Here is a 20,979-nt window from a genome sequence, read left to right as displayed (position 1 = left end):
CTCTCTCTGCTTACAATAATGCTCTCCTTGATAGAAATGGCGGAGCGGACGGACTTGCGAGGAGCCAAGGACGTGGAAGGGGCTAGCGCGCTGCATCTGGCTGCCGACAAGGGTTGCCTGGAGTGCTGCAAGTTCTTGATAGAGGAAGTAAGGCTTGGTGTCACCTCAGCGACCACCACAGGTGCGTGCTGTGAGAGTTGGTGCTATCGATGGATGCATGGCAGATTGGTAACATGTTTGTCTGTGCATGTCAGTATTATCGGATCTCATTTCATCTCTTTTCTTTTCTTGCAGGTAAGACACCTTTGAACTGCGCTCTATACGCCGGGAACGCACAGATTATGAAGTACCTTATCGATCATGGCGCTAACCCGAAATAGGCGACTGCCCAAGGCTTGACGATGCTGCACATTGCAGCTGGCAGAGGTGATTTTGCCTCACTCTAGTCTTCAGTCTAAGATATTCGAGGAAGATCTTATCTTACCTGCAAAAGATCTACTCCTACTTCTGATCGTAATCTGTTGCGCCACCACACCAGGGCTATGCGTGCCTTTAGAGCTGTTGCTATCCCAGGGAATTCCCGTAGACATTATGCTCAGCGTTTTTGCTGGCACGCCATTGCACGCGGCTGCTTCGATGGGCCAGCATCAGGCTTTGAAGATTCTGCTGGAGCATGGTGCTGATGTATGTTTCTGAACTCAGTAATCAGTATAGCCGAATTTCATGCATATTTCCGAATCTTGCGGCAGAATTCTCTTGGTAGGCAGTTTCTTTTCATTATTATTAATTCTGCCATCTGAGATCTGACTGGTTTTTCCCCTCATTCGGAAAAACAGCCCAACGTAATTATGGATGATAATGTAACACCACTCATGCTGGCATGCTGTGAGAAGTCCCTCAAATGCATGAGGCTACTGATTGAGGTCCAGTAACTCATCCACACCTTAACTTGAGTATTTCTTTGTCCCTGTCCAAACTTCAGTACTAATATAGATAATGCAGGCCGGCAAAGCAGAGTCTTGCTACTTTGGTTGATCTTACAGTCTCATGCATATAGTTTACTGCGTTAACATTTGCTTACTTTCGGTTATGCATTTGGAAAATAATAGGCTGGTGCTGATGCCGACGGTAACTCTTATCGCGGGCCGACTCCTCTAACATATGCAGTGAAAGCTGGCTGGACAGATATTGTCAAGTTCTTGCTTGAGGCTGGGGCAGACCCTAATATTCCCGCCGAGGTTAGTGCGACTCTTATGTTTGTTTGCTTTTCTGTATTGGGTAACTTATGTGTAATCTAGCCTCTTGCATATCCCATGGCTGAGTCTTGAGTGGTTATCTGAACCAAAGGCCGAGATAGAGAGAAGAGCTTTGTATAAATTAAGTTGTCAATTTAAAGTACTACTTCCTCTGTCCAGAATTACTTGAGGCTCAAATGGTATAATACTGTGGAAATTGCTTTTGGATCTTGGGCTCCATGGAGCCTGATTTTGAAAAATTCACATTTCAAAGTTTGAAGCCCAAGATAATGATTAATTTGAATTGTGCATATGTTTTGGTTTGCAGCTGTAGTGATATATAGGTATCTGTGCCATGGTTTGGCATAATGAAGTATCATACCACATGATTAGTAGTACTGAACTACTGATTAGATCTACTGTTGACGGTTTATCTATGCCACTGTAGGGTGATTTGTACTACTTGACCTTGCTGACAAGAACATAAGATGATGTTGTTTTACTATCGATTAGTTTGTTCTATTCATTTGACAATACCTTATACTGCCTTTAATTGGGATGTAAAGTAGGAATATCTCTTTCTATTTTCACAATGTTTTCTATTCTTTTTAATTGGGATGTACGTAGTGTTATGATCCCTTCTATTCATGCTGGATTATATTATATCTCCCTGTCCTTTTGTTGTAATATAGGGTGGGGAAATTCCAATCAAGTTAGCAGCAAAGGGCGGTCGACGTGACCTTGTCGAAATTATGTTTTCCAACACGAATTATGTTCCATCTCTGCCATATTGGACTGTTGATGGGATAATTAGAACGATGGAATCTCCACTTATAAGCTGTAAGGTTATATGCATGCACAAATAACTAACATATATATCTAGCTTCGGGCTTGCATAAGTTTTCTTACTACATTGAAGTATAAATAACTTTGTAAGGTCTTGTGTAAATAATTAATAAAGTGGCCGCATGCATCGGCCAGATGCAGAGGCCGGGGGTGATCCTCCTTTCTAAAAAAACATTGAAGTATAAATAACTTGTAGTTTTTTTCTATTCAGAGCACAACAATTACTTACGTATGTTGTCAGTGATAGTTTATGGTTCTAAAAAACGAACCCATAAGTTTGAGTGCAAACTCGTGAGCTTTGGTTGTGCCCTTGAATAGTATCCCTTCATCACTGTATCCTTGGTCCTTTCTGTTTTCCACGTCCATGTGTGTGTGTGTGTGTGTGTGTGTGGCACGTCCATGTGTTTGTTCACTCTACAAACCTGCTTTCTTGATAAATTCAACTAATAGTAAAAACCATACTGTCATTGTTAAGCAGTTAAACTCAGCAAGGAAGGTATTACAACAAGGGAATTTTATACATTAATAGAATTATTTAATCAAATTGGACATGACATCTGTTATATACTAGCTAATTGCCTGTTTGTTGCAAAGTGACATACATATTCTAGTGGTTCAACACTAAACGTATCCGACATATCTTACACCTACCATATTCTAGATTTTGGTCAGATTTACTTTTATTCGAGTATGAGGTGAATGCAATGAAAGTTTTGATTCAGTTGAGATTTTGATAAGATTTGGTTTGATTTGGATATGGGTAAAGGAAGGTAAGATTTTTTTTTTTAGTTTGAGTTTTGGTAAGATTTTATTGATTTGATTGAGTTAATACAAGACATGGTTTTGTTAAGATTTGATTGAGTTAATGCAGACCATGGTTTCAAGTAGGACAAAGAAAGGAAAGGAAAGCACCAGTTTGGTTTAGATTATCTGAATGCAGGGGGGGAGGGGGAGGGGGAAACCACAGTTGAGGACGTACAAACACCAACCAGCCTTTTAGTACTAGAGATTAAAAACACAATAAAGGGTTCAACAAGCACCACATTATCAGAATTATTTAATGTCCCGATCTCTGTAATTAATGAATGTCTCTGTCACCTGTGTCAAATATGACCTAGGAGCTATATTTATAGATGACAACACACGCATGGTATTGGCTGCATATTCATATCAAGTTATTTATGTCCAACAGAACTACACTGGGATATGTTCAGCACATCATCAGCTTGAAAGTATTTCTCGGATTTGTACATATATATCAATGACTATAAAAAAGAAAAGTTAGTATTATTAACGTACTAGGGTAAAAGGTTAGGAAAGCTATTTCTTACAATATTATCCTCAGTTTGCATGCACCTCTTGTTCTTTTTCTAAAATGATTCAGCCTCAGTACTATACTAAAGAATAGTGTATCGTATCTTTATTCATTAATACTTGTCATCCAATAAAACGTAAAACCAGACTTGTTTAACTCTTCCTATTAAAATATATAAACATTCCACATTGCTAAAATGAAATAAAAAATAGTTGGCATGAAAATACTATAATTTTTAATATTCCTCTTGACATATGTACATAAAATGTAAACCTACAGAAATGACATGATTCTAAGAGCAGTGCCTACACAATTTTTTTTACCGAAACAAACTAATGCAAATGGAAAAAACAAATGTCTTCGGTTAAACTGAATGCTGCATCAAGGTCGCTTGAAGTCAATGTCACTAGATTCTTCCTACTCATCTTGGTATTTGTCCATATCTCTGGTGATTAAACTATAGAAGATAAAACCCGCAAGAGCTAGGCTAACCTGCCTTGATTGAAAAGCCACATGAGCCTCCCATCTCAAGGATTGGGTCCCTAAGATCCCGTTAAAACTCAGGCTGCCAAACAAATGCTCCGTCACTAAACTACAAAAAAATACACAAGTTGTGAGAACCAATTGGTCCTTATGGTGGACCAATGCAGAGTGATGAAGGCAGGAAACCTTATTCTTTATGAAATAGTCCCAATTGCTAGGATTCACGCCAAAAACATGGGCTAACACAAAAGGTATCTAACTACATGCTAGAGTTGATCCGCAATTCCGTGCCCCCCGTGCCTTATTAGAAGTTGAAGCTAAGATCGACATTGATCAACGATGGACTATTCACCTTGTCTTAATTTTATAAGAGAAAAGTTTGAAATGTACACACAGGTATAACTTTATTAGAAATCACAAGTTGCCTGTTTTTATTGATTAACTATTTATGAGCCTGTTAATCTACCATAATCTAGGAATTCTCACATATATCAATTACATCGCAAAAGTATAATAAGATAAAAATGGAGATAAATTTGAAATTCTCACAAAAGGCAAACATTGGGCTCGTAATCTAATCTATTTTTATTATAAGTATGAAATCAGTAGATTTGGGAAGTGTGCCTAAATACATAACAACCTGTATATCAAAATAGAGAGTATATTCTAAAAGCATAAGGGCTACAATGGTTGTATTAAGTCTCATACCGCATAATCCAAATTTTCATAAAACTATATATTTATTTCTTGGTACCATTCAACAAATTTAAAATAATGCCCTCACATTTGGGAGGTTCAACTTGCTAATTTTATTTAACAGCAAGGATTCAGAACAATTTTTTGTTATGTTTGTTGCACATCACTTCCCCTTCTGGAATTTGTCAATCTGAAGTGGAAATAAATATTAGTGATTCTAAACTAAGGAATTTAGGCCAAAGAGATTTTTATTTACACTTTCCAACTGCAATACTGGTGCTGATTGAATTTGATATTTGCTGTGGCTGTGCCACTGTCTTCAGGATCCAGTTCATGTGGAAGGAAAGATAACTGCTTTGAAGTCATGAGGGAGGGCGGCATTTGCAAAGGAGGACTACCATGCCGCACTGTACTTCTTTGGACAGGTGAATTCTGATACATCAGATGCACAGCAGAAATTGTGATGACTTAAGTTATTCTTGCAGCCATACTATATTACTAGTTATCAGAACAATGAATTGTTCACAGATTAGTTGGTTTTTATTTTGGAATATTTGTAGAAGGATGGCTTCCTCACATAAGGTGGCAGGAAAAGTAACTAATATGCATTCCATATCGTGACTAAATGTTCACACTAAATATTTGATCTTGCCTTTGCTTAAATCAGGACTATTTTTTTAGGGGGTAACACCCCCGGCCCCTGCATCGATTGATGCACAGAGCGCTCAATTAATTATGACAGCGTTTACAAGATTCAATCATACCAAAAGAGAGTACAAAAAGAGCCAAATCTCGGAGCCGCCGCCCCGACATCCATCATTCCATTGTGCCCCGCGCAATCAACCAACACCACCTTCCGGGGCCGCTGCCCCGACGTCCCACCGCTCACCCATGAGCTACAAAGCCGCATGACCCAGCTAGCCGCAACCCACATTGTACAGGATGACTGCTTGCAGACCACGGCCGCCGTACCAATTTCGGGCCGCCGCCCTGACATATCGTGATGTGTCCACTACTGCATTTGCAAAGATTGATCCAGCTACAAATTCTAATATTTTAATGGTGGGTACAATTGCACTTAAAATACCATCACCAGAAGCAAAACCAGATGAAGTCAGACCAACGTTCAGAACTCCGTGTGTTGCATAGAAAGTTCCGTACTGAATATTTTTTGTATGGGCTCTATCTAGCACTAGCACGTAGTCCAAGTTTTTTTTAGGTGATCGGTTGGCCGAATAGTTAATTAGGTGAGATTAATTAATTGAGATAAAAGAGAGTCCTACTAGTACTTGGGTTTCAGGTTTGACTAGGAAAAGAGATATGGTTTGTTACGTGGAGTACGGAAGGTTAGAGTCGGTTTAGGAACTAGAGCCTGCGTGCTCCTTAAATACTGGCCGATCTGGCCGTGTAAAGGGTCAAGTTTTGTTTTGTCGTGAGTTGAATAATAGTCAGAAAACATCTCATGTCTGGGGATACCAAATATCGTGTTTGCTTTTGCTGATCCGTGACGGATTTTGTCGCTGCTACGCGTGGAGTTGATTCCGTCTGCTCGACGCCAGTTTTTGATATTACGGTCTTGTATCTTTGCTCGACCGGAATTTCTTGTTGTTGCTGCTAGTACCGTGAAAGATCGGGCCGACGAATGACTCGCATCTAGTCGGGTCTTTATCAAGTGGTATTCAGAGCTAAGGTTGTTCACGGTATTGTGTTGATCAAGATGTCGACCTCGGTCAACAAGGAAGACGAGGTTGTTGCTAATTCTCAGGAAATTGTACGTCCAGTGTACGCGGATGATATTCCTCAAAATATTCGGGATGGTTTTGACCACACATGCAACTACATCAAGCAATGTCATGATGCGCTCGGCAAAATGATAGATGTCCTGATCACTCGGTTTGATGGTTTGGCAGACATCATCAATATGCCGGCATCGAATTCTGCACCACCACAGACTGCTCCGGCTGCTCCACTGCATTATGCACCACCAGCTCGCGATGGACATACCGGCGTGCATGATCGCCGTTTGGCGGCACACCCTCATGCTGGAGATGATGGTTTCGATGATGGCATTGACCATGCGGGGTACGCGCCACGACCACGACACTATGAGCCTCGTCCCGAAACATCCGTTCGTGGTGGAGTGCATGACCGAGTTGGTCAAGCTGTGCGTGTGCCTTTGGATGATGGAATTGGGAGCATAAAAATTTCAATCCCTTCGTTCTCCGGCAAGTGCGAACCAGAAGGCTATTTGGAGTGGGAGATGCGTGTTGATCAAATTTTTGATGCCCATCATTATAGCGAGGAGAAGAAAGTTCAACTTGCTGGAATTGAGTTCACCGGATACGCGCTAATTTGGTGGAATCAAATTTGTCGTTCAAGACATCGGCCGACGACTTGGCGAGGTATGAAAGAATTCATGAGGCGACGTTTTGTTCCTGAGCACTATAAAAGAGATATGTACAACAAGTTGCAGCGGCTCTCTCAAGGTAATATGAGTGTTGATGAATATTACAAGGAGATGGAATTGCTTATGATACGTACAAGGACAACGGAGGATCCGGAGGCGACTATGGCTCGTTTCTTTAACGGGCTAAATATCGAGGTGCAGGATCGTGTTGAGATGGTGGTCTACTACAACATACAAGATCTTGTGCACCAAGCTGTGCGTGCGGAACAACAGATTAAGCGACGCCAAGTCAACATTGTTCCCACTACCACTTTGAACACATGGCGACGCTCGCAGTATAAGAGTGAGGATGTCGGTCCTAGCTCCAGGGCGACATCATCAAATCGCTCTCATGGTTCCGTGCAAAAGGATGCTTCAAAATCAGGACTGTCAATGGTTGATTCTAGTGCACGGTCGACCGGACGCACTAGTGACATAGAGTGTTTCAAGTGTGGAGGAAGGGGACATATGAAGCGTGAATGTCCTAATGAGAAAAGAGTGTTGCTCACGAGAGATGGCTATGCATCCGCTAGTGATGAAGAGGCAGTTTCTGACACTTCTGGTGAAAAATCTGAAGATGTTGAAGATGTGGTTGCGAGTTTTGAAGCTCCTGAATCATATCCGTCTTTGATGGTGCAACGGGTGCAAGAAGATCGCATTGAGGATAAGGGGCAGCGATGGAATATTTTTCAAACTCAATGCAAAATCAATAACATTAATTGCAAGTTGATCATAGATGGAGGAAGCTACACCAACGCGGTGAGCAAGGACTTGGTAGATGCTTTAGCATTGCCTACTTGAAAGCATCCACAACCACACTGTGTTGAATGGTTATATCAACCGGGCAAATTGAAAGTTACTCAGAAGGTCCGACTAGTTTTTCGGTTGGTGAGTATGCCGATACAGTGATTTGTGATGTTTTGCCGATGGATGCATGCCAGTTATTGTTGGGAAGGCCATGACAATATGACCGCCGTGCCACACATGAAGGCCGGTCCAACACATACTCCTTTTGGGATGCCGAAAGACGACGTGTGCTACGGTCGATGTTTGCTGGAGAAATCAGGGTGGGTGCAAATGTTTTTCTGAAAAAGGAGGTTATCAAATCTACAGCAAAACCGAGGACGGTTTTGTTTCAAGGGGGAGGGGATGATGTGTCCACTACTGCATTTGCAAAGATTGATCCAGCTACAAATTCTAATATTTTAATGGTGGGTACAATTGCACTTAAAATACCATCACCAGAAGCAAAACCAGATGAAGTCAGACCAACGTTCAGAACTCCGTGTGTTGCATAGAAAGTTCCGTACTGAATATTTTTTGTATGGGCTCCATCTAGCACTAGTACGTAGTCCAAGTTTTTTTTAGGTGATCGGTTGGCCGAATAGTTAATTAAGTGAGATTAATTAGTTGAGATAAAAGAGAGTCCTACTAGTACTTGGGTTTCAGGTTTGACTAGAAAAAGAGATATGGTTTGTTACGTGGAGTACGGAAGGTTAGAGTCGGTTTAGGAACTAGAGCCTGCGTGCTCCTTAAATACTGGCCGATCTGGCCGTGTAAAGGGTCAAGTTTTGTTTTGTCGTGAGTTGAATAATAGTCAGAAAACATCTCATGTCTGGGGATACCAAATATCGTGTTTGCTTTTGCTGATCCGTGACGGATTTTGTCGCTGCTACGCGTGGAGTTGATTCCGTCTGCTCGACGCCAGTTTTTGATATTACGGTCTTGTATCTTTGCTCGACCGGAATTTCTTGTTGTTGCTGCTAGTACCGTGAAAGATCGGGCCGACGAATGACTCGCATCTAGTCGGGTCTTTATCACCGTCCCTACAGGAATGCATAGACCGAGCCGAAGACCTTGTCACCCTCTCGGCTCAAGATCGCCACCCAAGCCATGTTGAGTAGCTGCCCTTCCTCATGGAGTCGTCCCCGCACTGCATCCCGAGACCGCCGTTTCGGCACAGAATCCCGGAGCCGCTCCCCTGGCATCCACTGACCCTGGCAGTAGAGAGATCCCACGAAACGGCCACAACTAACTCTTCAAAAATGACGCCTCCAAGGAGGTCATGACATAGACGTCGCCACCGCCCGCTTAGGAGAACCGGAGCCAAGATTTTCATCTGGAGAGCCAAATCCCTCATGACGAAGGAGTTCCACAACGACACCTCCAAGAAGGTAGATGACGCACGTAGGCGCCGCCGTCGCTGGCCTGACCACGGTTAGAGCAATGCTTTCGTCGGAGCTCCTCATCACTCAGACAAGATATGCAGAAATAGAGCACCCGAGGGCGTCCGGACCGCCGGAGAACACCTCCACCACCTGCCGCCAGCCACCACCGCATGAATCAACTCACATCACCCCATGCCATAATGAGCTCCACGCCACTGCAACAGTCGTTGCCACTGCTGCCACCATCCCTGCAGAGCCACCGCCCCGGCGTTCACGCACCTCCCGTCGCACCTCCGAGCATAGAAGCACTGTCATCCGTCCAGAGCCGCATCCGGGAGCACCATCCACCAGTGCTAGATCTGCGCAATGGACCCCAGATCCGTCGCGCCTAGCACTGCAGCCACCGACATATGAGCCCCGCCGCGCCCAACACCGCAGCCATCACCACGCCTGCACGAACACGCTTGCTTCACCGCCGCCACCTCACCCGTGAAGCTCTGGGCCGCCGCCCAGATTGCGGGTCGCGCGAGCACTGGCCGCCACGCCAGCCTCCAGAGGAGCCAACGTAGACCGCGCGCACAAGGAAAGGCAGTAGGCCATATCCGCCTGGGCACGCGAGTCAAACGACCCCACCACCGCCGCTGCCCGCTGGACTTTGACCGGCGTCGCTCCCAGGCCGCGGCGAGGGGAGGAGGGCAGGAGGGGAGCGGTTGTGCCGGCGAGCAAAGGCTCCGCCCGTGCCGCTCCTGGGAGAGCGACGCAGGGGCAAGTTCTCGTGTATTGCTTAAAGTGGGGTCAGTTAGATTGATTTGAGTTTCCAGAATATATATTCATAAGAATAGTTGATGTTCCATGGTAAAGTAGTTACTCACTATTCCTAGATATTTGACTTGACCTTTGCTTAAATCAGGACTATTTTTGAACTGTCATTTTCCTACTTCAGAAGATATATGTTAAACTAATGGAAGGATGCTGTGAGACTGAGTTCATGCTTGCTGGTTGTTAATGTAGGTGATTGAGCCTGAGACAAGCACACAACTTAATTGAGAGACCCCTCCCAACCCCTCCCGCGTCGCCCCCGCGAGGCGACGGGGAGGGCGACCAGATCCCGTCGAGCGCCCCCCTCCTCCTCCTCTTCCCCTGCTCCGCCGCCGCCAGAGGGCACGGCCGGGCAAAGCCCGACCGGTGCCGGCGGCGGCGGGGCGCTGGCGTCCTCCTGCTCAAGAGGGCTGCGCGGGCGTGCTTCTTCGGGCCGGTGCGTCGCGCGGCGGTGGGCGCGACGGCGCGGCGTTGTGCGGGTGTGGCGGCTCCGTGTTCTGGCGGCGGCGGCGCGCTGGTGCAGCCTGCGTGGCGGGCACTGCGACGGCGGGGCGTGCCCGGGTTGCAACGGCCAGATCTGGCCGCCGGGCGGCGCGGGCTGTGGCGGCGTGGGCTGGAGGCCGTCGTCCTGCTGGCTGGTGGCAGCGGCGGCTGAAGGCGGCGGCGAATCCTGCTCAAGGTGCGGCCTTCGTGGCTGCGGTGGGTGGCGGTTCTGACGCGGCGGCGGCGGTGCTGGTGGTTGCGGGCGAGCCAGGTTCCGGCCAGATCCGAATGGATTTGTCGCCGGGGACCCGGCTGGTGGCGCAGGGCGGTGGCCGGAGCGCGTCCTGGTCGCGGATGCTGGCCGGCTCTGGCCAGGGCATGGCGGCGCGTGTGTGGTGGCGGTGGCGGCGCAGGTGTGGTGGCCGATCTGGTGGCTGCGTGGCCGACGGACTCAACGGCTGGAGTCCGGCGGGCAGCGCGGGATGGGCAGTGGCCTGGGGTGGCTGCTGCTCCGGCCGTGGAAGGATCCATGGTAGCTTGGCATGTCGGCTGCGGCGGCTGACATGTTTCGGCGTCGGTTCGACCATAGGCGGCGTGCGGCGACCTTCGATTCCTCTCCCGGTCACCCACGCACCACTTCCGTCGAAGGACTGGGCTTTTCTCAGCTGTGGTACATCGCCCGTCTCGCGCCCGGCAGCAGGACCGCGCCTGTCTCGCGCCCGGCAGCAGGACTGCCCCCGTCTCGCGCCCGGCGGCAGGACCGCGCTAGTCTCGCGCCCGGCAGCAGGACGGGCCGATGGCGGCCAGTTGGGGGCAGCTCAGGGGTGTGAAAGGCGGGGCCTTTCCACCCATCTCTATAGGTGGCGTGGCGCTGGGTAACTGGTGAGGTGGCGTCGAGGTCTTGGATTCCGGGGTGGCGGCCCTGGAGGTGGTGTCGCGGTGCTCATGGGCAAAGCCCGTGCCTTGGCGCTGCCCAGTGACCATGGTCGTGTGGGCGGCATGGTTGCCGGGGTGTGACGTTCGGTGGCGGTGAGTATGGGCCGGGGTGAAAACCTGTCCTATCTTCGGACGGACCGGCGGCGGCGAAGCTCGCTCCCTTCCTGAAGGCGTCGTCGCGGCCATCATTGCCCGTCGTGTTGCTCTAGGGGAAACTCTGACTCTCGGGTCGGGCGGTGGCGGCGCTCCGTGTTGGGTTTCGTAGTAATTTCAAAAAAATTCCTACGCACACGCAAGATCATGATGATGCATAGCAACGAGAGGGGAGAGAGTTGTCTATGTACCCTTGTAAACCGCAACGGAAGCGTTGACGCAACGTAGAGGAAGTAGTCGTACGTCTTCCGATCCGACCGATCCAAGCACCGTTACTCCGGCACCTCCGAGTTCTTGGCACACGTACAGCTCGATGACGCTCCCCGGGCTCCGATCCAGCAAAGCTTCGGGGATGAGTTTCGTCAGCACAACGACGTGGTGACGATGATGATGTTCTACCGACGCAGGGCTTCGCCTAAGCACTACTACGATATGACCGAGGTGGAATATGATGGAAGGGGGCACCGCACACGGCTAAGGAACGATCACGAAGATCAACTTGTGTGTTCTAGGGTGCCCCCCTGCCTCCGTATATAAAGGATCCAAGGGGGGGTGCGGCCGGCCTAGAGGAGGCGCGCAGGAGGAGTCCTACTCCTACCGGGAGTAGGACTCCCCTCCCGTTCCTTGTCCAACTAGGAGAGGTGGAGGGAGAGAAGGAAAGGGGGGGCACCGCCCCTCCCTCCTTGTCCAATTCGGACTAGGGGGAGAGGGGGCGTGCGGCCTGCCCTGGCAGCCCCTTCCTCTTCTCCACATTAAGCCCATAAGGCCCATTAACCCCCCGGGGGGTTCCGGTAACCCCTCGGTGCTCCGGTTTTATCCGAAACTTTCCCGGAACCCTTCCGGTGTTCGAATATAGTCGTCCAATATATCAATCTTTATGTCTCGACCATTTCGAAACTCCTCGTCATGTCCGTGATCACATCCGGGACTCCGAACTAACTTCGGTACATCAAAATGCATAAACTCATAATAACTGTCATCGTAACGTTAAGCGTGCGGACCCTACGGTTCGAGAACAATGTAGACATGACTGAGACAAATCTCCGGTCAATAACCAATAGCGGGACCTGAATGCCCATATTGGCTCCTACATATTCTACGAAGATCTTTATCGGTCAGACCGCATAACAACATACGTTGTTCCCTTTGTCATCGGTATGTTACTTGCCCGAGATTCGATCGTCGGTATCCAATACCTAGTTCAATCTCGTTACCGGCAAGTCTCTTTACTCGTTCCGTAATACATCATCTCACAACTAACTTATTAGTTGTAATGCTTGCAAGGCTTATGTGATGTGCATTACCGAGAGGGCCCAGAGATACCTCTCCGACAATCAAAGTGACAAATCATAATCTCGAAATACGCCAACCCAACATGTACCTTTGGAGACACCTGTAGAGCACCTTTATAATCACCCATTTATGTTGTGACGTTTGGTTGCACACAAAGTGTTCCTCCGGCAAACGGGAGTTGCATAATCTCATAGTCATAGGAACATGTATAAGTCATGAAGAAAGCAATAGCAACATACTAAACGATCGGGTGCTAGGCTAATGGAAATGGGTCATGTCAATCAGATCATTCACCTAATGATGTGATCCCATTAATCAAATAACAACTCTTTGTTCATGGTTAGGAAACATAACCATCTTTGATAATGAGCTAGTCAAGTAGAGGCATACTAGTGACACTTTGTTTGTCTATGTATTCACACATGTATTATGTTTCCGGTTAATACAATTCTAGCATGAATAATAAACATTTATCATGATATAAGGAAATAAATAATAACTTTATTATTGCCTCTAGGCATATTTCCTTCAGTCTCCCACTTGCACTAGAGTCAATAATCTAGTTCACATCGCCATGTGATTCAACACTAAGAGTTTACATCACCATGTGATTAACACCCATAGTTCACATCGTCATATGAACTATACCCAAAGGGTTTACTAGAGTCAATAATCTAGTTCACATCATTTATGTGATTAACATCCAAAGAATACTAAGATGTGATCATGTTTTGCTTGTGAGATAATTTTAGTCAACGTGTCTGTCACATACAGATCCGTAAGTATTTTGCGAATTCTATGTCTACAATGCTCTGCACGGAGCTACTCTAGCTAATTGCTTCCATTTTCAATATGTATCTAGATCGAGACTTAGTGCCACCAATGGAAGCAGCTCTGATGTCATTGTCACCATGGTGGTTAAAGAAGCGCCTCCTGCCCCTGCGAGCGCAAGCTGAACTCCCTGATCTTGTTGGCCATCCATAGGCGCCACCTGAGTTTCTCTGGAAGCCGTGTAACTCTATGACGAGCGAGCGTGTGCTTCCTACGGCGAGGAGCTATCCATCTGCTGGTGGTGGCGGCCTGCTCGTACTGGTCGACGCTGTCCTCCATGTCGTACGAGAGCTCGCGCACCTCCTTGGCCAGGCACTTGGCCGTCATAACACGGTCCTCTGCTCTGGAGTCACTGTGCTCCTGGAGAATGGCGACCATCTTCTCCAGATCTTGCTTGATGAGAGGTATCTCCTCCCCCGCGCCCCGGGGCAGCGTTTGGCCATGGCTGGCCAGTAACCCGTCCAGCTTCTCCGGGAGCCTGAACATGGCGTCCGCCATAGCGCAGACAGGACCCTGTAGTTGTTGAATTCTCTTGTTGGTTTGACACGCTTGCTTGACCTGTGAATAGCTGATATCACTGACTGTGTGCCTAAGCTGCTTGGCTGTTTTCTGAGCTTGCGGCGAGAAGTGCCCCGAGGTCGATTCTGGCGGTGGCGGCGACGGCGGAGCGCACCTCAAACTGAGCCAGTCATCATTGATAGCCGCCATGAGGCCGCCGTCGTGGAATCTGTCGTCCGTCAAGTCTATGACTTCCGGCCGGCCGGACCTCTCGATGGATGCCAGCCTCGCCGCAGGGGACAGTCCAGCGGAAGGGCTAGGCAATCCACATACATACACTTCAACAAAAGACCATTGCCCTCGATTGCTTCAAGTGAGTTCACCGAGCTGCCATCGTATTCGTAGGTGACTGCCACCTGCTGGCCCGAGGTGCCGCACGCTATGAGCGCATCATCACGCTCTCCGTGAAGCGTGTCATGCTGCCGCTAATACCGTGAGGATTTGCTTTGTGGCGTACGGTTTTACGAGTGCTCCGGTTGTTGGCCTGTCGTGTAAAATGGTTTTTGCAGCTAGGTACTGTAGCACTCCCTCTGATCTAAACGCTCTTATATTTCTTTATGCAGGAAGTATTAAATTTACTTGGCAACAAAACAGCATCGCAACGGATATAGAATGGCGGAACATGTGGCCCACGCATGCTAACGGCTTGCATATACAAACTTGATCGATCTCGTTTCGTGCTTCCCTTGATGTTCTGCATGCGATGGCCACCCTGCACTGGCACAGACTTGATGCTACTCATTTTGTGCTACTACCAGTGGTGCCTAGAATCAAACAAGGAAAGAGACTAGCTAGCTAGGGGTACGGTACCGCGGATGCTTCATCCAGCGTCGGCTTGCTTTGCACCGGGCACCGGCGGTTGAGCTTCATCAGCCGGCGAGTGCTTCTGCTTGCTCGGCAAGCAGGTGCAATTCGCCTCTTCTTCCTTCATCGCCTTCAGGGAATCAACAAGAGACCGCCATGACGAGGTCCGTACGTGGTCAGCTCGACAAAATTCAAAGTGGTCAACAGAAACAGAAAGGGGCTGCATGCTCAACGAAATTAGTAGCATGCGTATGCGTATGTGATTTGGATGGATTTAGGCGTAATGCCCTCGATCACACGGCTAATCTAGTTGTTGATATATATCAGCATTTCTGGTCTTATCTCACTGTATATCACCACATGTACATGTACGTACCTTGGTCTTCATCTGGAGTTCCTTGATGTAATCCACAGCCATATCCAACATGTCGGACGTGTTGGTTTGCTGCAGCGATGTCAAGTAAACCAGTTAGCTCAAGACCAGTCTGACTCTGCTAGGTCCGCACACGAAACAAATGCGGAAAGTAAACCAGTCCAACAATTTCTTACTACCAGTGGATTAATTCCTCGCAGAGCCGTGCCAGCGTATGGCTTTGGCGTTCGAACAGTTTGTTAATTACCTTCTCCATGTTGGGGACGAGCCCTTGCAGATTCCGTAGCCGCTCGCTGATCTTCGTCCTCCTCACCCGCTCAGCGATGCTTCTTCCGTCTGATGCGCGATCCTAACGGGGAAAAGTTACTAACAGTGGATTAATTCCTTGGCAGAGCCGTGCCGGTACGGCTCATTTGGCGCTCGTACGGTTCGTTCGTTACCTTTTTTATCCTGGGGACGAGCTCCTGTATCCGATAGCTGATCTCCTCCATCCTCACCTGCTTGGCATGGTCCTTCTGTGACGCACAACCAAATGTGGGAAGAACTAATCATGCACCGTCCAACAATTTTACTACGGTGGATTAAATTAATTACTCGTGGAGAGCAACGTGTGTAAGGCTTTGGCATCCAAATGGTTCGTTAATTACCTTTTCAATGTTGGGGATGAGCTCCTGTGTCTTCTCACCGATATCCATCCACCTCACCTGCTTGTCCGCCGCATTTTGCCTATCCAAACACCTGATGCATGACAGCCAGCATTTAGCTTCCAATAAAACTCAACGAGTGAATCGCACGAACGAGAAGAAAATCACTGTCCATACCTGCTCTGAGCATCTTCACTGGAGCCCATTTGAAGGACTACACTCTGTTCAACTGCGTCATCATCGATGATCTTATATTGTTTTTGCAGCTCTACTCCACTATTCTTATCATCCTTACTAGTGAACATCCCATCTACACACTGTATGTTGGAGATGGGACGTGTTGGATGCATATTTATGGCATGACTCAACACCGATTCTGCAGCCCTTCTATCAGGGTCATCGGTAGAGACACCCCCAATTTTCACTGAGATATCCTTAAGGCTTGACAAGTGCTCGATGCCAACAGGTCCAAGCTTATCTGCTCCATGGACATCAAAACCTAGTTTCAGTTTCCGGAGATTAGGCATTGCATCCACCTCAAATTCTAGCCAAGGTACACTGCACCAGAGCTTGAAGTACTTCAGAGCTGAGAATCCTGTCTTATTGAAGACAATCCTTTCCACGGGCTTTGCCCGGACGTACAACGACAAAACAGTGAGCGCAGGCAATCCTCTGAGAACATCAACATCCTCCCACGCTAGTTCAGTAATCCCAATCTTTAAGATGCAGAGCTTGTCGAGATGTCTGATCCACTTGGGGAGGCTGGAGAAGGTGCAAATACTTGGTGACCACTCAAATCTTTGAAGAAACGCCGGAGGAGAGGGTACACTGCTCAATCCATCACACGAAATGCTAATGCTGGAAGGCCCAGCATCCAGAATACTTGAAGGCTTCAGAGTTAGAGACCTGAGGTTGCTGAGTTTCGCGAGAATGGAGCCCACACTATCCATTTTGCTCTTTAGATGACAAGAATGCACTGTTGAACAGGTGAACCGGAGATCCCAGAGACTTTTCAGCTCGCCGAGGCTGTGCACATTCTCTACTGAAGTAGCACATAGATCAAAATATCCGAGTGTGCAAAGGGATGTCATTTGACCAATACGGTTTGGTAGATTTGTCCCAACGGGAAGACTGAGGTGCAACAAGCTGGGCAAATGAACAATGTCTGATAGGACTGCACTTACTCCTGTATCTATTTTCAGTGATTCCAAATATTGTAGACCTCGGATCTGGGTTTGTTGTACTTCTAAGGTGACATTGGATGTGACATGCAAGTATCTCAGCCGAAAAAGCTCACATATTCTAGTGAGATCAAAACAAATGCTCTCATCATCACCACAAAGATGTAGGATTAGAACTTGAAGAAGCCCAAACTCGACAATGGAAGGTAAACACTTGAAGACCCCAAAAAACGCAAGAGTTCGAACTTGGGATAGGCTCATATTTGCTGGTGGTGTTGCTTCTGCATTACCAAAGTGAAGAGACAGTCGACGGACCTTGTCGGCTAGTCTTGCAGTTGTCTGATAATGATCTATTGTGGTGACAAAATTCTCTTCTGTGGACTTGTGTGAGACAAAATCAAGTACCATATAATGCACACTGCATGACAGAACATCATCGTTGTCATTTATATGTACAGGTTGGATCATTCTGCTACTGATAAGCTCATTGAAATAGTTCCTTGATATTTCTTCCTTGTCTTTCTCTTCTGTTGCACGGATAAAACCTTCGGCTATCCATTGCTTTACCAAGTCATCCTTCTGAATTATGTAGTTCTCTTGATATATACCGAGATACATCACACATGCCTTCATATGCTCAGGAAGATTGCTGTAACTAAGGTTTAGTACTTGTTTCATCCCCTCCGAAGTAGGATTTGTCCTCGAACCATAACCCAAGGATTTATTTACATAATCCCATTGCTCTGGTTTGTGCATCCGGCTTAAAAGACTGGCAACAGTAACAATTGCTAGTGGCAAACCAGTGCATTTTCTTATAATACTCTTTGAAAGTTCACCAAGTTCTGGTGGACATTCAAGTCGACGACCATAAGCTGTGCTGAAAAATAATTTGCTTGAATCATCGTCAATAAGTGGTTTCACCGTGAGAACATATTTACAGTCATAACCACAACATTTCAGAGCTACATCATTGATTTCTGTAGTTATAAGTATGCCGCTGCAAAGATTAACACCCGGCAAAGCACGGCTAACGATATCCCATGTTTGCGTAGCCCATACATCATCAATTACGATCAAGTACCTGAGGAAAGTTTTCGCATAGTTGTCAGCCTAATAGCAAATATCAAATCAGAAATAATCAGAAAGATTATTATTATATCATTAACAGAGATATTATTCTGCCGAAAAGACTAGTCTATCATTAACGGACTAGAAGAAAGAAGGAAGTGGCTCAGCTGAACTTCGTAAGACAATCATTGGTTTTCTTGCAAAATAAAAAAGAATGAGAAAATTCTAAAGCAACTTCTCACTTCACAACCCAGCGAAATAAAAATCCACTTTACAAAACTAACTCAAACAAGCATCACCACCTCCATAAAATCATCCAACTGAAGGAGACATCAATCAATGTTAGAATATATGATCAATGAAGATAAAAATATATATACCTTCTATGTTGGAGATGTGCCCTGATATGTCAGCAATTAGGCTATGCACCTTCCAAGTGTGAGGGGGCTGGTGTGGCCGAATTTGTGAGAGCATGCTGATGAGAAGCCTCCTGATATCAGGCTTTCGGGACAAACGCACAAATGCCCGGCACTCAAATTGCCCTCTGATTCTACGGTACAGCTCTTTGACAAGCGTGGTCTTACCAATCCCTCCAGATCCAACAACAGACACCACCTTGAGCTTCTGCTCTCCATCCTTACCCAGCCACGCTTCAAGCTTATTCACATTTTCGTCGATACCGACAAGCTCCCCATATGGCGTGGGATGCCAAGAGCGGAAAGATGCATCATCACATCTAGTAGAAGCAGAAGCAGCAGCACTGCTACCATTGTCACCAAGGTGGTTAAAGAAGCTGTACCGCTGAAGCGCCTCCTGGGAGCGCACACTGAACTCCATGATCTTGTTGGCCATCCATAGACGCCACTTGAGCTTCTCCCGCAGCCCCGATGTGGGCTTGCTCCTACCGCGAGTGATCTTGTACTTCTTGCGGCGAGGAGATAATATTCCTCTCCTGGAATCAGCGGCGTGCTCATACTGGTCGACGGTGTCCTCCATGTCGTAGGACAGCTCGCGCACCTCCTTGGTCAGGCAATTGACCGTCATAGAACAGTCCTCTGCTCCCGAGTCGCCGTGTTCCTGGAGGATGGCTACAATCTTCTCAAGATCTTGCTTGATGAGAGGTATCTCGTCCACCGGCCCCCGGGGCAGCATGTGGCCGTGACTGACCAGTAACCTATCGAGCTTTGCAGGAAGTCTGAACATGGCGTCCACCAAAGCGCAGACTGGAGTCTCCATTAGATCTCCCTGAAACCAAAGCCAGCTTAGAGTACATCATGGATCTATAAACCAACAGAGAGAGACGCCGAGATCAACAAAGATGACACGCAACCGTACCTGTGGTTGTGGAGTTCCTTCAGACGAGAGCACATTGGTGTTCATCCAATCAAAATAAATTTCTCAGCCCACTCCTTCCTCCCTCTGGCTTCTCCTAGCCTACACCTCCATGGTCAACCGCTTGGTTCCCCTACCAAATGCTATCAATGGGGAATCTCAACTGCATCGGCTGAAAAAAAATTGCAAATGGACTGACATACTAGTACATTTTAAGAGGATCGATGGCAACTAGTCTTTAAGATACGTTATCTCTGCCCAGCCCAGCGGCCCTCGTGGGTCGCCTCGATCGAGACGATTTTTGTAGTACACCTCTCCTCCGTCCGCCGCACGGGTATCATCCGCCCCTACTGTACTCACCATGTCCGGCAAGTGTTCGGTGAAATGCATGTGCTAATGTTTTTGTCCCCTTCTTCCTTGACACAATGAATCCGGATGAGTCATCCGACGATGAGGACTACACGGATGAGATGGCTACATATACGAGCATTACGTTGAGTCGTTCGACGATGAGGACTATACGGATGAGATGGCTACATATACGAGCATTACGTTGAGTCGTTCGACGATGAGGACTACACGGATGAGATGGCGATGATTCAAGCGGTTCTTGCAGACGCGGAGCGTGCGGAAGTGCGTGCTCTCGATTTCAAGGGTCATCAAGTGGGCCGAAATCATTGTTCTGACCTTGTCAGTGTTTATTGTCACAAACTGAACCCGACGTGAAAGTATTTCACGATTTGACCCTTTTAGCTTGCTTGGCGTTTCTATGTTGGGTGAAAACGCCGCGGACCCTGGCGTTTCTAAAAGGGTCAAATCACGAAATACTTTAGCGTCGAGTTCAGTTTGTGACTATAAACGTTGACAAGGTCAGAACAGTGATTTCGGCCCATCAAGTGCTCAACCGCAACAGGGCACCCGGCCATTTGACATTGGTGGATGGCTTCTTTGCCCCTAATGCCCTATTCGCTGACAATTTTCGCCCTGCTTGCTGTTATATAGGAGGCGTTGACCAGCCAGATGGCGAACCAACTCATTCCTCCTCGCACAGCCCTAGCAGTCATCCACTGCTCGAAGCTTGGTGTTGCCTCCAGCGATTTCATCATGTCGACCGCGTGTGCGGCCGAACAGGAAAGCAGGACATCGGAACCCTGTCCTTTGAGATCATTCACCGGGAGAAGGGCGATAAGGTTTTTAGGGACCGTCTTAGTGTGACTCCTCCTGGTTTGTTCGTGTCTTCATCCTCGGCTTCGACTACGCCACTAAGAAGAAGCCACAGTCGCTAATGCCGCCTCTGCTTCGGCGTGGCCGACTA

At 47.4% G+C, this 20,979-nt stretch overlaps 2 pseudogenes; one reads left to right on the top strand and one right to left on the bottom strand.

Moving 5' to 3' along the window:
• The window catches only part of LOC119299971, an 11,075-nt pseudogene extending 412 nt beyond the window's left edge, over positions 1-10,663 (top strand).
• Positions 10,664-14,825: 4,162 nt separating this feature from the next.
• Positions 14,826-19,955, bottom strand: LOC119302770 (annotated as a pseudogene).
• Between the last annotated feature and the right edge of the window lie 1,024 nt (positions 19,956-20,979).

This window comes from Triticum dicoccoides, chromosome 5A (genome assembly GCF_002162155.2).
Source record: "Triticum dicoccoides isolate Atlit2015 ecotype Zavitan chromosome 5A, WEW_v2.0, whole genome shotgun sequence".
NCBI lineage: Eukaryota > Viridiplantae > Streptophyta > Magnoliopsida > Poales > Poaceae > Triticum > Triticum dicoccoides.
The sequence above is the reverse complement of the archived record's forward strand: the minus strand, read 5'-3'. Positions and strand labels throughout refer to the sequence as shown.